At 49.7% G+C, this 12,342-nt stretch overlaps 1 protein-coding gene across 1 annotated transcript in view; it reads left to right on the top strand.

Moving 5' to 3' along the window:
• Positions 1-12,342, top strand: part of SH3PXD2A (SH3 and PX domains 2A) — a 249,549-nt gene that overhangs the window by 59,877 nt on the left and 177,330 nt on the right. The gene's annotated exons all lie outside the window — the stretch shown is intronic.

Genomic DNA, 12,342 nt, shown 5'->3' with positions numbered 1-12,342 from the left:
AGGGAGAGTGAGACAGTGGCTCCAAGAATGCCTGAAACAAGGCTGCGCTCCCTCTGTCTTGTCTTGGCTTCTTTCTGGGCACTGTCCTCAGTCGTTTGGCAGTCAGCAGCTCCCAAATTTCCTACCTCGTGGGTTTCCAACAGCAGAGACTGCCTCTCTCCCAGTTCTAAATTGAAAAACCCCAGGCAAGACTTTGATTGGCCTGACTTAGATCAGGTGCCCTCTCTGCACCAATCATTACAGCTGAGGCTGGAGGGGCATGAACACCAACATGGCCACTAGGGGGCCCACCCCTGTTTCTCAGAAGCTGAGAGCTTCCAGACTCTTCCTTAGGGCCATTAGCCTGGTTTTGGCCTATTAAAAACACAAAGAAGGGACATCCACCGCTGGCCCTCACATCCGAGGTCCACTTCTTCCTCTGGTGGTGAGTCATCTTGGAGATGCCAGGCTTGCATGTTTACCTCCAAGTACTTGATTTTATCCCATTGTCCTTATAGCTCTGCCTGTGAGATGAGCCAGAGGTGAGCCAGCTTCCTGCATTACAAATCCTCTCTTAATGTAACAATATGGGATTGCGAGCCACTCCTTACCTTCCTCACTTCCTCCTCTTCCCTCATCAATTCCTGTCCAGTCTCCTTGTGTCCTTCTGGTGTAAACTGTTGGAATTTGCTGATACCCCCTCAATGGGTATAGTGTGCTGGACAGGAAATGATCACTTAGTTGGGGAGCGGGAACCCTGAAAGGACTCATTGATGAGCCAGAAGGGGTCTGAGAGCCAGCGGAAACTCTCAAATCAGAACTTTTCTTCCCCCCTTTTCTGTTCTATTCCCCCACCCACTCCCTAGTTACAGAATCTCACGAGAAAGGAATGCTGCTCCCCCCACTTCTCCCTTGCCTGGAGGGCTCATTTCCTATGTGTCGAGAGGGGACACATGGCATGAAGCCGCTTGTGCGATGCGCTGGCCCTAGTCATGAGCATGGCCAGGCCTGTCCACATGGGTCATCACCACCCTGTAGATGAAGTTTGGAAAGGGTGGTTCTTTGTAATTTAACCTTTCAACCAAGTATTTTTGGAAACCTGTTTTTTCAGAACTTGACATAAAGACATATAGTGGCATTCATTTTAGAAAGCCTTTATCATTTATCAAGATCTCTGATTTTAATATGGTGGCTCCTATAAGAGGAAGAATAAACAGCATGATGCTTTTGAACTGTGGTGCTGGAGAAGACTCTTGAGAGTCCCTTGGACTGCAAGGAAATCCAACCAGTCCATTCTAAAGGAGATCAATCCTGGGTGTTCATTGGAAGGACTGATGCTAAAGCTGAAACTCCAATACTTTGGCCACCTCATGCGACGAGTTGACTCACTGGAAAAGACTCTGATGCTGGGAGGGATTGGGGGCGGGAGGAGACGGGGACGACAGAGAATGAGATGGCTGCATGGCATCACCGACTCGATGGATATGAGTTTGAGTGAACTCTGGGAGTTGGTGATGGACAGGGAAGCCTGGCGTGCTGTGATTCATGGGGTCGCGAAGAGTCGGACACGACTGAGCGACTGAACTGAACTGAACTGAATTCCATCTCTGATCACTGGTGGCTCTCAGATCTCAGTTCTGAGCTGAGGCACTGGGGACGCATTTCCTGGGGCCAGTTGCTGGCTCTGTCACTCTGTAACTCCGGACAGGTTCCTTAACTTCACTTTCTCATCTGTAGAATGAAGATTCGAATGGTACCCACCCAGTAGGGTTGTTGTGAGGATTGAATGAGTGAATCCATGCTTTTCCCGACACATGGTTGTCCAGTACGTTGATGTTAATGGTGACAAGAATGCTGGGACGCCTGGTTGAAGGGTGGGGGCTTAGTACCTCCTGCCATGGTATTGCCTTCTTGTCTCCCTCCCTTGGCTGCACTCTGCTGAGGAGCTGTGCAGTGCCCAGTCCTCTGCCAGAGTGTTCAGAGCCCCACAGGCCCTCTCTAGAGCTTGCCACTTGGGCAGGATGGAGTGAGTTGGGAGTGGGGGTGTGGCCCACAGGGGCCTGCTCTCAGAATCCTTCTGCTCCTCCCCTTGTGGGCTGAGCTCCACATTGGAACCCTGGAAGCCCTGGGCTCACTAAGCCACCCTGGGGAAAGCTGCTTAACTGGCTTTACGGCCTCATGGTTCTGGTTTTCTGGGGATCATATACTTTATATCCCAAATATTGCAGGAGATATACTAAAAAGTTACTCATTGTTTAACCTGAGATCCATATTTTATCTTTTGTCCTGTATTTTCACTTGCTACATCTGGCAGCCTTAGGCTGACTGTGCATGGTGAGGGTGGAAGTATAAAGATGAGGAAGCCAAGGCTGGAGTGAATTGGCCTTTGATAAGGCCTCCACCACATGTGCACTTTTGCAGAGCAGAAGTGGCCCAGGCTGAGGGACACTCAGTTGAGAAGAACAAGGTCCTGTCTTTCTAGAGGTCTGTATCTGATGGGGAAAATAGGCTTTTAAGCAAGTAAGTCCACTGTAGAGGAAATGAATACTAGATTGAGGTACAAGTAACGTGCTGAGGGATTGAGAGGAAGGAAAGAACATTCTTCTTGGGAGGGGGCAGCTAAGAAGATGCACATATGATTTTGATTGGTGACAGAAGCCAAGAGTGATAGAGCCACCCACCCCCACTCCAGTTTGAGGGGATTTGGTTGCTTTTTGAGGTTTATTGGGGTAAAATGTGTTCCTGACTTATGTCATAATTTGTTCATTTATGTCTGCTTGTCTGCCTCCTCTTCATGTGTCCATCTATCCATCCATCCATCCGTCTATCCTCAGTCCATCCAATCTTAAGTGCCTACCTTCTATGTCCCAGGCAGGATGCCAGGCTCTGGGTGGGGATTTATTGGTGAGCAAAAGCAGATATGGTTACTGCTTTTATGGGACTTACAGCTTAGTGAGGGAAGACAGGTTTTAGTTTAAAATATACATACATATTATTTTATACTATTCTAAATGCTGCAAAGAAAAGCACTATAGAAATGTTATAGGGAAACATTATACTCTATTATAAGAGCAGGTTTCCCTGAAGAAGTTAGTTTAGCTGACAAATCAGTGAGTTCTTATACTTTATTTTGGGGATCAGAGTTTCTTTTGTACATCCCTTAAGACATGCATGAATGTACATATACAATTCTGATCACCTTCATGGTCATTCACACCCACTTCAAACCCTTCCACGGGTGCTAGAAGAGGACCCCCTACTCTGCCCCACAGCGTCTCCTCTCCCTGTGCCTTCTGCCTTGAGCCTTCAGACTCAGTGGTTCTCCCTCCTTCTCACACAGGAGGCTGCGCCCTGAACCCAGCTCCTCCTCCTGCCCACTGGGAAGCACCAGATATGGAGCCTTTAGACCTATGCTCTCCAGTGCAGTGGCCACTAGCCACATGTGGCTAGTTACATTTAAGTTAATTAAAAAACTTAAATTTTAAAAATTAAATTAGATTTAATTTTTTAAATAATTTTTTATTTACTTGTTTATCTGGCTGTTCTGGGTCTTCACGGCTGTGCAGGCTTTCTCTAGTTGCAGCAAGCGGGGGCTATTCTTCATTGCAGTGCTCAGGCTTCTCATTGCCGTTACTTCTCCTGTTGCACAGCATGGGCTTTAGGTGTGCAGGCTTCAGGAGTCGCAGCTCTTGGGCTCTCGAGCACAGTGCTCTACAGGAGATACAGAACTTTTCTATCATCTCAGGAAGTTCTGTTTGTCTGGGCTGCCTCTAACCATCTGGGACACACAACAGGCTCCATCTGGCTTTATGCCCACCCAGGCATGCTCCGCCACTTCCCAAGGCCTCCCCAGTTGTCCTCTAACATCTTCCAGGGCCCCTGCAGCAGGAGGGAGGCTGTGTTCCACCATGACTTGCCCCATCCATAGAGCAGTTCAAATTCAACAACTCTTCCAAACATCTCTTCTGGAAACCAGGTCAGTTACTAGAGAGGGCTTCTAAGGGCATTTCAGATGTCACGTTGGGAACAGAGAGAGGAGAGGCTGTTGGTCTCTAAGTGGAAATTGGTTTCTTCTAAAAATAATTCACCACTTAGTCCTATCTGACCAGGAAAGGGACCTATCCCAGAGGGAGCCGGCAGGGACAGTGTCTGATGTGGAGGCCTTGTGGGTATAAAAAGCTTGGGCTATAGGAGGTGGACGTGGAGGTGGAGTTAAGGGGAGAAGGAGGAGGGAGAAGGCCTGCAGATGCTCTTAAGTTGCCTTCTTTTGGGCGCTGGACCATATTTCCAGCCTTTGTAAATTTCCTTGCACAGTTCCTTCACTGTTAAGTGTCTCCCCCAAGGCCTGGCCCCATTGAGGAAGGACCGGAAGGCTCTCTGAAGCTCCGGCTCCATCGAAGGTTGTTTCACAATCTGATTACAAGACGCGGGGATGCAGTAATTGCTCTGCAAACATTGACTCCATAGTGCCGCTGGCCCTTTAGCCTGAACTCCGGCCAGTGAGTGCACAGGGTCAATATTTGATCAGACCAGGGAGAGGCCCTTTAGCCTCCCCCACGCTGTTTGGAAGATAGAGTTAAGAAAGCTGTTCAGGTTTGCTCATTTGCTGTAAAGGTCTTAACCTATTTTGAAGATCTTTTTAATCTCTCTTCCTTATTCATCTCTCCAGCCTCTCCACCCACTTACCCACCCACGGTCCCACAGCCCTCCAATAGCCAGGCTAAAGTGAAGAAAACCATAATCCTTGAATCATTAATAACCGGCCTTAGGAGGGATGTGTATGTGTGGGGGGACATGTTCTGATGTAATGTATGGAGAGTCATAGGATCACAGCATTTTTATAATTAGACTTCTACTTCCGGTCCATCATTCCGCTGGGAAACATCTATGTTCATCTTTCTATTCATTAAATTTATATGAACTTTAGTTTAGTTTGATCTGCAGAGCAGGCCTCAGTTCGGGTCAAACTGGGGTGATCCTGGTGTGTGCAGGGGTCAGCCTGAGAGTAGAAGAGGTTCTGGGGGAGGTGTCTTTCTTGCCTGCTGTTTTAATCATCAAAGCAAGCTCTGTGTTGTTTGAGATCATTGACCCTAGACTAAAGCCTAGAGGAGGTAACTTGCCAAGTTCTAAGAACAGTTTTATACCCAGAATTCTGGAGAGTTCTGGCACCTGGTGTGGCAGTTCTAGAACCAGTGGTGCGATGAGCTGAGGGTCATTGTGATTGCTCACAGGCCCCAGACAGACAAGAACATTGACCTTCACCGAGATCAGTCCCCGATCCCAGGAAGCCTCCTATTGTTAGCCACGGCATAGATGGGAACATAGAGGGTGCCTGAGTAAACTGTCATCTCATACCACTTCATACACAGTCAAAAAAAACGAGATTGTCCTGTGGTTGGAGCGCTAGGAAATGTTAATGAATGACCGATGCAAGTTTCAAAAAATTATATGACAGTAGTTATGCAAAAACAAGATATATCTTTTACAAATACCTACACAGAATAAATACATAATTATTCTTAAAAGGTCTGGAAGGATGCGTTCCAAATTGGTAATGGAGTTATCTCTGAAAGGGGTTTGGGGACATGGGTAGGGGGAAGGGCTTGGTTAAAGGGGAATCTTAGCTTTATTTGTAATGTTTTACTTTTTTAAAAAGGAGAGTGGGTTCATATGTTATTCACAACATTTATATACAGTAATTAAAAGGATACATGCGGGAGGAGGTGGGAGAAGTGGGAGTCTAAATAAACTGTCTCTCCTGGTCATTACAGTATTTGTGGTGGTGGTTGTTCAGTCCCTCAGTCGTGTCTGACCCTTTGTGGACACATGGACTGCAGCACGCCAGGCTTCCCTGTCCTTCACCATCTCCCGGAGCTTGCTCAAACTCATGTCCATTGAGTCAGTGATGCCATCCAACCATCTCATCCTCTGTCGTTCCCTTCTCCTCCCACCTTCAATCTTTCCCAGCATCAGAGTTTTTTCTAAAGAGTCAGCTCTTTGCATCAGGTGGCCAAAGTACTGGAGCTTCAGCATCAGTCCTTCCAGTGAATATTCAGGATTGATTTCCTTTAGGATGGACTGATTTGATCTCCTTGCAGTCCACGGGATTCTCAAGAATCTCCTCCAACACCACAGCTCAAAAGCATCAATTCTTCAGTGTTCAGCCTTCTTATAGTCCAGCTCTCACATCCGTACATGACTACTGGAAAAACCATAGCATACATTATAGTATAATGGGACAGAAAACACACAGGTTAAAAAAAGACATGAAGAACATATCTAACAAGATAAAGTGAAAATGATGACTAAAATCATATTACCTCATATTTCCTGAACCAGCATTGTAGATCATTCCTGTGGAATGAAACTGATTAGACTCCGTTACAGCAAACCCCAGGGACGTGTCCAAATTATCCTGTCAAACTGGAATCCTGTGTTCAAATATTGCATACAGCACATGAACGTGTGTGTATTGGGCCAAGAGACACTTGGGTGGTGGTTCTTGTGTCATGATGAACCACACTGAGAGCATCATGGCTGTGGGGTGTGGTGGTTAAGGGTAGGTATTCCAGGGCTAGGGAGGTTGGATTCCAAGACCAACTCTATCATTTACTAGCTGTATATAACCCTCAGTGAGTTATTTAACCTCTCTCTACCTCAGTTTTCTCATCTGTGTAATGGGAATAAAAATACCTGCCTCATGGGTAGGATAGTAAGAATGAAATGAGACAATCCGTGTAAAGAAAGCCCTGAGAACAGTGACTGGTGTGAAACCCCTAGACAGAGAAGCTGAGACTTCATCAGTTAGGTCCTCAGAAACTTAACTCCAAGAAAAAAATAGCTGGACATTGCCACTCTAGCTGGAGGCCAAGGTTTCTTCCTGTGCCCCATTTATACTTCACTTTCACCAAATGAAGTTTATACTTCACTTTCACAAAGTAGTTGTGTCTGCCGCCTCTGTCTGTGAGAGAGGCAGGTGGTGATGGTAAGAGTTTCACAGATAAACTCTTTCACGTCCAAAGTGTAACTAATTACCAACCCACCTTCTTCTGTTAGGAAAACACAGCTGTTTAGAAAGTAATTATTGATCAACAGTTTATCCTTGCCCTTGGAAAGAGGCATCTTTCAGATTCCTGATGGGCACAGGGGGATTCAGGGGAGCCCTGTGGGGATTCCAGTAGCTCCTGAGAATTCTGTGGCTGGCCTCCCCTCCCCCAGGAGCTGGCTCTGCCTCAGCAGCTCCCTTTCATCTGGCCCCATGGCCTGAGGGTGAACTCCAGCTTCCTCTCTGTCTCTACTGATTTCCACTTTGGCAGTTCTGCGTAGCATAGGGGTGAGGATGGGGGAGGGCTGTGGGGTGTATGTTCTCCAGGGAGTGTTAGGCGGGAAAGCCTGGGGAAATGGCGTCTCCAGGCCAGCTCAGGATGGAAAGCTGTTGACCACTGAGTTGGAATCCTGGGTTGCTTGGCGGATTTATTTATTTATTTATAAACTTGAAGGTGGGTTTATTTTTTTCTGCTCTAAGCAGATGGAATTTGCATAGTTTGTACAATGATGCCTTCTTGTGCAGTTTCCCCAACTCCATGAGTTTAGGAATGACCTTGTACACGAGGGTTCTCGCAGGTCCAGGATAGATGGGGAGAGGTGGCCGCAGGCAGTGTACATAGGAGAGGGTCTCTGCACATCTGTGCCAGGTGCATGCTGTCAGCCACCCCCACCGCCTGCCCTGGGCAGAGCCTAAGGATATAAAGGGAAGAGAGGGGCTTGTCCAAAGGTCTGAAGCAGCCCAGAGCGGTGGGATCCTCGCTGTGCTGCAACTGCCTTGGGGAAATTAATCTTTTCCTATACAGATGAGTACTTGGTCTTTGAGTGCCCGTTTTGGTACCTGCACGTGTTTGGTGAATTCGTCTTCCTGACCAATGATCTGTAGGTGATCTTGGCACATGTCTCCAGAGGAGTTCCTCAGGGACCAAACCATGTCTGTCAGGACCCTCACTGGAATCACCAAGGAGTCGGGAGCCACCTCTGCCTTGTCTTTGTTCATTCTCCCTCAGGGTCAAGGTCACATGGTAGGGGAAAATGTAGACACTGACGAAAATTGTAAGAAAAGCTGGAATGTCCTCTGGATGGTAAATCTTGGCATGAACAGTTGGCTCTAAGCCTCTGGGTGAAATCTGGTGAGGCTGGACACTGAGGGGCTTAGAGGGGGCTGCCTGCTCCCCTGGTGACTGTCCTGCAGGGTGGATGAAAACGTGTCTTTCAGGGAGAGAAATCAGCTGTGTGCAAATATCATAAAATGGGAGGTACATGCTTGCCAACCAGCTTTAACCAGATCTGCTGGAGAATTAGGATGGAAATCATCTACCAGGAAGATAGCATATCTAGCACTCATGTTGCCACTTTCTGGTCTGGTGCCCATGACAGGCATCACTAATCGATTACGGTACATTCTTATCCTATCAATGGCTGACATTGTTCATCTATCCAGAGCCTGGGATCTCAGAGTCTTTCTAAAAACAAAACCTCAAATATCTTCAGGAAGACACTACCTGTCAATTGGCAGTGGTACCTTGAGATGAAACTATTGGCCATCCCCTGATGTAGTCCATTTCCTTTGTTTGACAGATGAGGAAATGAGACCCTACAAGGGAGAAGTAGCTCTTCTACATCACAGGGCCAGCAAGTGACAGCAGGACTAGGACTCGGGTGCTCTAGCTTTAGTTCATTCCAGTCGAATTCTAGCTTCCCTTCCAGAAGTTTTCTTTCTGTTTTTGACTGAGGAGGGCAGGAAGCCCCCACTGCATCATCAAGAGAGCTCCTAGGGGGCAGGGGAGGGCAACCATTCACCCTCCCCAGAGAGAAGAGGCCTGTGCACAGCAGAAGACTTCTCTCTGGCTCCCAGAAAGGTCCAACCTGCTGCTGCCTGGAGCTCAATCCATGTCCTACTTGCCGCTGCCCAATTCTCTCATTGGATAATAAACCCCAGCTTTGCCAGAGGCAGCATCTGAGTCAGGCCACACCACCTGCCTGACCACTCTGAGGTGTGCACCTTGTTTTCCTGCCATGAGGGTGTCATGGCAGGGTGTGTTTGGGTGTTACGTTGGGCCTTGCCGCCCTCACCTCCCTCCTCCTCCGATCTCAGGTCGCAAGGTCTGACTTAGAAAACCCAGCCCTGCCCCTACCAGACCCCCATCAACTCCTCTTGTATAACAGTGGGAAAGTTGGCTGGGAAATGGATGGGGGCAAATGTCCCCTTCAAACTGGAGAATGAAGGGAAGGAAGATCTATGGTGGTGGCCAGGTGAGTGGTGTGTGTGTGTGTGTGTGTTTGCTCTGTGAAGCCTTTAGCTGTGACCAAGCCACTCCCTTCCCATAGGAAGGAATTTCAGATTAATCTTGGCACCTTGGAGAGGTGCCAGCTACATGCCTGCACAAGACCTGGTAACGGGGATCCCAAGGGGGAAAGTCAGGGTCATCCTGGGTGGAAAAGCCAGGCTGACAGCCTTGGCCTGAGTCAGAGCTGTCAGCTGGTGGGAGAATCAGGGTAGGGCAGAAGGCATAGGATGAGTGAGCAACCCCTGGCATGGACCACTACGGTCAGGCCTGCCACTTGGGCATCCCAGCTTGCTGAGATCTCAGCATCCATGCACCCCTCCCTCAGAGTAGCAGCAGTTGCTTTTCCTTTTGCCTCTTGGGGACCTGAACAGGGTAAACTGTGGGAGCCTGAGCTATGGGCTTGTTTGAGGGAAGACAGACCCCCAGGTGAGCCAGAGGTGCCAGCTACACTGATTCTCTCACTGGCTCCCCACCACTCTGGTGGACCCCAGCCCCCATGTGATGTTAGGGGCTGCCATTCCAGCATCTCAGGGCCATTTCCTCAGGCCAGGCCAGGCCATTGTGCGAGTCTTGGAGTTCTTTCCTTTTTATCCCAATTTTAGCTAGAGCCAAGGAAAAAGATTTTAGTTTCTCAGAGACCTTCACAGTTGGGTGGTGACATCAGGCTCCAGAAGAGCTCATGGGGTTCCTGGAACCAACGCCTGAAACTTTCTGAGTGGAGCAGTTTGTCCCGGTGGTGGGACGCTCAGGCTTTGTTGTCAGACAGACTTACGTGAGTGTGACCTCAGTCCCACCTCTTATCAGCTGTGTGAGACTGAGCCATTACTGGCCTCGAGGAGACTTAGCCTTCTCGTCTGCTAAGTAAGTCAGTGTTAGTCACCCAGTCGTGCTCAACTCTTTGTGACCCCATGGACCGCAGCCCACCAGGCTCTTCTGTCCATGAGATATTCCAGGCAAGGATATTGGAGTGGGTTGCCATTTCCTTCTCCAGGGGATCTTCCTGACCCAGGGATCGAACCCGGGTCTCCTACACTGCAGGCAGATTCTTTACCAACTGAGCTAATGACTCTAATTGCAGAAGTAGCCTCATAAAGTCCTCACGAGATTTCCAGGAGACAAGACACAGGCAACCTTTCTTGATGAGCCTGGAGCAGCTCTGGAGCATCACTAGGATGGTGATCACTGCCCCGTGAACACTGATCCTGTCCAGCCTGGACAAGGGAAACATTTTCCCAGCCACAAAAGGGTCCTAGGCACCCCCAAGCTGCAGTAAAGTAGTGCTCCAGGGCTGGCCAAGAGACAGCCCCACACACCAGCCAGGGTCTGGCTCCATCTGCTAATTGGGGAGCGTTTATCTGGTGCCCAGCAGAACAAAGTGGCCGGTTCAGCCACACTGGAAGGTTGAGTTCAGTGAGGGTGTGGGGGGTGCTGGGGCGGAGGCTAGGAATGGGGCGGGTGCGGGGGCGTCCCTGGGGCTAAATGGACCACATTCAGATATACCTTTAAAAAAATCCACCCAAACAGGAAGCATGAGGCTGGTGTAGAGCTGGAGTTGAGAGGCTCTGGTGTTGGACAAGCGGCCTTTCTTCCCTCTGAGACAGTGCCGGGCTGGTCTCCCGAGGAGCAGTTGCTCTCCGTCTCTGGTGAAGGCTGTCCCAGCTGGCTCCCCAAGGAGACCGGGTTGTTTTTATCCTGAGATTCCCAGGGCTCCACCCCTCATCTTGGAAACTTGTGAGGAGGAATCCCCAGCGGGAGGGTGGAGAGGAAGCCCTCTCTGTGTGCTGGGCCCTGCCCACCCCTCCCTGCATCTCACAGAGCACTGGGGCAGGAACCAGGACCAGGGGATCCCGGCCAGGAAATCTACCACACGTAGGAAGACTCAAAACCGTGAGATTTTATCCATCGTGTAATGAATTAAGGGGACACTTTGCGTCAGTTTGAAATACCTGGGTTTCCTGGTGTGTACTTGAGCACTGAGGTGAGGATGGGTGGAGCTGCAAAACCACGCTCTCCACCCGCAGGTGAAGGGCCAGGACCCAGACCGTCAGTCTAGCTCTGAGATCCACACGCTAAACCCTTCTGTCCACTCTAACCTGTAACTTTGATGTAGCCCCTGCATGGGCCAGAGCACTGCAGAGCCAGCCTGGGAGACCCCAGCACCTCAGAGAGGAGAGGGGTCCTTTCCCTCACTTGCCAAGAAGGCTTCAGCCTCAGAGCAGGTGGTGCTGAGCTGGCTGCTGGAGGTGGGTGCTGCCTTGATACCCTGCCCAGGCTGGGGAGGGTCTGGGCTGAGCTGAGAGCAAGAACGAAATTGTCCACTTCTCTGCGTCTGTTCATTTCCTTTTCCCTTGAGTCTTGGATCCTCCAATGGGGAATCGCTCTGCCTCTCTCTTTCCCCAGTTTGTCTGTTATCTGTCTCCCAAGGGTCTCTAAGTCTCGGCCTGTCTCTGGGCATGGCTCTGTTCATCCCTGCGGTCTTTCCCCAGCCTCCTTTCTGGAGGTGTTTTCTCTGGCTCTGGTACGTCTTTGTCAGTCTCTGGGTCTCTCTTGTCTGAATCTCTTCCTTGGGGATGCTGCCAGGTCCCAAGCCAGCATGTGGGAGAAGGGCAGGTGAGGGCCTGACACTCGCCTGTATGGTGTCAGACCTGACTGCAATGAGCGGCAGCTTGGCAAGTCTGCACCCCCAAGGGCAAAAGCCTGTGGTGGAGAGTGGGGCTGCTTCCCCTTCTAAGGGACTCTGGGGCCTCAAAATTAACCTTTTTCCTGATGATGGCTTATGCATAGAATTCAGTGACAGCCCTGGCACCCTGGTTGGGGGGGATTGTCCTGCCTCCAGAGGGCATGCATGATGACCAGCTGTTGGCTCTTCCCCCCTTTCCCCCGCCTGCTCACAACCCTCACCCAGGCTGCCTAGAGAGTTGGGCTCTGGGTTCCTGTGGCTGGGGTGGGCACAGGGAGGGCAGGAACCACAGGCTGGTTCCTCCCCTTCTCTGGCTGGACAGAGGGTCTTCTCCTCTCTGTTCCATCC

The sequence above is a fragment of the Moschus berezovskii genome, chromosome 12, assembly GCF_049115385.1.
Source record: "Moschus berezovskii isolate FMDL1 chromosome 12, NW_MosBer_1.0, whole genome shotgun sequence".
In the NCBI taxonomy this organism is placed as follows: domain Eukaryota; kingdom Metazoa; phylum Chordata; class Mammalia; order Artiodactyla; family Moschidae; genus Moschus; species Moschus berezovskii.
This window is presented reverse-complemented; position numbering and strand designations above follow the sequence as displayed.